We start from the raw sequence: 4,232 nt of genomic DNA on the forward strand, positions 1-4,232 counted from the left end.
TACAGTCATTATTTCGTCATCATGTCAATATTTGTTATGATTAATTCTAATGTCATAATTGATTTCAACTTCAAATTAACTTTTGAAGTTTAAGTTGATTTCGTGGTTAGATTTGATCTTTGAAAATAAAATTTGGTTTTAGAAATCATTTCGTTCTTTTTCTAATTAATTTTGCAAATTCAAGTTGAGTTGGACGATCCGGGTTGATTATTAAAAAGTCGAATTGGTTTTAGAAAATTTAATCGCTTTTGCATTAAGCCCGTTCACTCTTCTTTTGTTAAAGCCTATTCACCTTTTTTTAGCCCATTTAACCATTTAACTCTTTCCAACTCCAAATATCCATTATTATCCATTTCCAGATTTATCCAATGTTTAAATCCAATCCACACCAATCATCCAATTAACCCATAAACCACATTAACCAAAATCTAATCCAATTTAATTGTTCATTATCCATTTAAATCCAAATTATCCAATCCATTTTACCTTCTATCCATTTATTCAAACCATTATCCATTTTTGTTCCAATTTTAAATCCATATCCATATCCATTTTCATTTTTTTTAACCAAGTGTCCATAATCCCATTTTCATAACATTCACTAATTCATACACTTAATCCAACAAAACCCAGTACTATATGCCAGTGATCCAATACCAAAGCCACAAAGCTTAGCAGCAGCCAACACTTCAAAAGCTGCAAAACGCAGCTGCTACGACATGAAAAAGCTGCAAAATGCAGCAGAAAAAAACAAATACAACGCCAAAAATGAAAACGCAGCAAGCTACCACCCAACGCGCTGTTATCCATGAGCCACTTGCAAAAACTCCAAAAGCTGCAACAAAGCTACAAACAGCTTCCAAAGCGTGAGTCAAGCCAATGACGCAAGCAACACGCGACCATAACGCGGCAACAACTCCAAAACGGCAATGCAAATGCAACCTCCAAAACGTATACCAGCTAACCACCTGCAACAACAACTTGAAACACAGAAAAAGATAGAAACGGAAGCTAACACAGTGAAACGCGAGCCACCAAGCTGCGACTTGAGCGGAATCCTGTAAACGACTCCAAGAATCAAAACGCAGCAATACAGTGAGTGAAACACAGCTCGTAAGAAACTCAAAATGCAGAAGATTAACAGAATGTGATCCCCTATTTAAACAAGAGTTTCCCTTCAGTTTTCATTTGGGCTCACTATTCTTCGACCTGCAGAATTGATTACTCACGATTTACGCTGCTCCCACAATTCATCTTCACTCATCATCGATCAAATTCTCAAGTCTCACGAACTCTCAATTAAACTAACCTGCACAATTTTTCCATAATCCGTCACTGCAGTGCATCGTACTCGCTCATCGTCTTCACGCGGTTTCACTCTGCATTCACCATTTCTTCATTCTCCCGATACCTTGCGCACATAGCTGAAGAAGAATAGAAGAGGAGTAGAAGTAACTTGAACGAAATAGAGGTTCAGGAGCACAGAGTTCGACCTCTGCCGACGAGTTCACCTTCGCCGTCGCCGGTAGGTTTCTCGTCTTCTCACGATTTTTCGATCTAATCGTGATGGTGATGCGAATCTTGTCTCGCGGAAGCATAACCTTGTAGTCCTTGGTCGAGTCACGCTCCGTCGTTGTTCGGCGTTTGATTCATCCGTTGTGAGGATCGTGCGTTATCGTTTGGCTGTGGTTTGTGGATAAGTTCGTTTATGGAGTCATTTAGGAAAGTTTGAGACGGTAGTAGCGGTTGTAGGGAGGTGAGCGTGAGGCGATTGAGGGCTCCGCCGCCGCCGCCGACAATGAGCTCCGGCGCGGCGGAGTCGTTAGGTGATCGCCGGCCATGTTTTCAAGTGGGAGAGGGCTTGTGGATTTGTTCGCAGGAAGATAAACCTAGGGGATGTATATCCCGTTGCTACAGTGCTGGATCGATTGGGCCCTAGGCCCGATCCTTCAGTTTTTGGCCATATTCACTCCCTCCATAGCCTATGCACCTCCCATTTGGGCTTAAGGTTTGGTTCCAAGGCCCATTCTGTTTAGATTTTCGTAATTGTTAATATTGTGTGGAATTTTAATTGATAATAATAGTTAATAATAGTAGTTAATGATAATTAGAATTTTTGTTAGAATATTAATTGTTGATAATTAGTTTTAGAGTTTAATTATTGATAATTGGTAGAATTAATTGGTTTAGAATTTAATCTTTGTTAATATTTTAGGAAATAATTAGATAATTTTGTATAGAATTTCAATTGATCATTTTGTTTAGATGGAACTTAATAATTGTTTAGAACTTAATTTTTTACATTTGTTTAGAATTGGTAATTGTTTAGATTGATATTTGGTTAGTATTCTAGAATTGATATTTTTGTTAATCATTTTCTTGAACATTATTCTACTTCAATTAACTTCTAACACCTAACATCTAACACTTTAATTTTCTCACTATAACTTCTAACATTTATTTTTGTCATTTACTTCACTCGCTTTATTTTGGTTTATATTCCATATCATATTGTACATTCTCACTCCATCTCATTCTAAAATGAACCTAAAAATGGGTTAGACTTAAAAATTGCAAAAATACAATAATTCCTATGCATGGAAAGGACATTGGAATGGACTTAGAGATTGTTGTTAGGACCCTTGCAAAAGGCCTTGTATAATTATTCAACCCTAATATGGAAGGAGCATTCAAGAATCAAGAAGAACTTGTAATCTTTTATGTGCTTTCTAGTTTAGGACACAATTGCGCACACACAACTTTCTCTTGGGCTACCTGACAATGAGATCTTTTATTTCCTGCACTCCCTTGTACTTTACATGTACCCCCTCCCCTTTCCGATGTACGCATTTACTTGCTTTATTCTTTTATTGCTCTATAGCTACTCCTTAGGCATTAGGAGCGATCACTCTTTCACAACCAATAATCAAACCCTTGATCCAACGTCAAGCGGTCTTTTCACAAATCAAGCTTAATAAGCAAACCCTTGATCCAACGTCAAGCGGTCTTTTCTAAATCAAATTCAAAAATACAATAAATGGCGATTAGGATCGTACGTCACGAGCCTTAAGCGATAAAGAGAGGATGAGACTGGAGCTTTCCTACACTCATTATGAATGCTTCGAACACAAGACGTTTGACTTGGTAGTTCGAGGTGTTCACCTTTATCCATAGTCTTTAGTGCAATCTGAAATCAATAACGCTTTCTCAAAACCTAAAAACAATTCAACACATTCAAACCTTTTGTTTGAGCCTTAGGACGACACCATCGAAAACCCTTCTTCAAGGTAATAAAATAAACAAAACAAATAAACATTTTAAACCCACGAACTATGGGGATCTGATTTCACTTCAACAAGTGGGCACACGTAGGCACAAGGACCCAATCCTTGGCGAGCACACTAATTTAAAATTTACCTCCACTCCGCGAACCATTGGCAAGAAAGCATTCGATAAATAACATCCACGTAAGCGCAAACATCCTAGATGGTTTCCATGGAGTACCATGGATGTGAGGCGTGCTAATACCTTCCCCTTGCATAACCGACTTCCGGACCTGTTCGTGGTTGCGATGACCATTTTTTGGGGTCTTCTCGATATTTTCACTTTCCTTTGGAATAAATAAAAATCAATGGCGACTTTGTATTTTTCGCGTAGCGACGGGAAGGAATTAAACATTAAAGATCATGAAGTCACTAAAGACGAAAGTGTGACGCAATTGGATTTAGAAGAAAAATATGAAGAGTTAAGGAGTTATTTTAGTACATTGGATATAGTTGGCCATAGATAACTGAAGAAAAAAGTTTAAGAACTAACACATTCATCCACAACTTCCACGTGTCACCACTAGTGAAGTACAAATCAAAAAGGGGGAATAAGAAGAGTAAAGAGGGTCAAGAGAGTGATTTGCATCGTGAATCTTCATAGTGAGAGTATACTGAGGCCTCGCAGGGAAGCCAGACGATGAAGAGATCATGTATGAAACCAATTGCAAGTTAACCGTCTAACAAGTCTTCAAGACATCTTTACTTGTCTCAATTTCTTGTTTTCTTACATGACTATGTTGAAGACATTGTTGATGTGGAGCTTGATGGAATTTTCGGTTTCCATGCTATTGTAGCTTTACTTGGATGGGGTGAAGAGTCACAATTTTTGATTCAGACGTAGTTAGATGGTGAAGTTTATCAACACCATCAATTGTATTCCAAAGTATTCTATGACACGGCCTCTGA

General features: G+C 37.9%; 1 long non-coding RNA gene across 1 annotated transcript; it reads right to left on the reverse strand.

The window, feature by feature from the left end:
• Positions 1-614: 614 nt before the first annotated feature.
• Positions 615-2,112, reverse strand: LOC127093208 (uncharacterized). Its single transcript, XR_007792475.1, has 2 exons — positions 1,310-2,112; positions 615-968 (listed from the first exon to the last, which is right to left on the reverse strand). It is a non-coding gene; the product is annotated as an uncharacterized LOC127093208 (long non-coding RNA).
• Positions 2,113-4,232: the final 2,120 nt, after the last annotated feature.

Source organism: Lathyrus oleraceus, chromosome 6 (genome assembly GCF_024323335.1).
Source record: "Lathyrus oleraceus cultivar Zhongwan6 chromosome 6, CAAS_Psat_ZW6_1.0, whole genome shotgun sequence".
Classification (NCBI taxonomy): domain Eukaryota; kingdom Viridiplantae; phylum Streptophyta; class Magnoliopsida; order Fabales; family Fabaceae; genus Lathyrus; species Lathyrus oleraceus.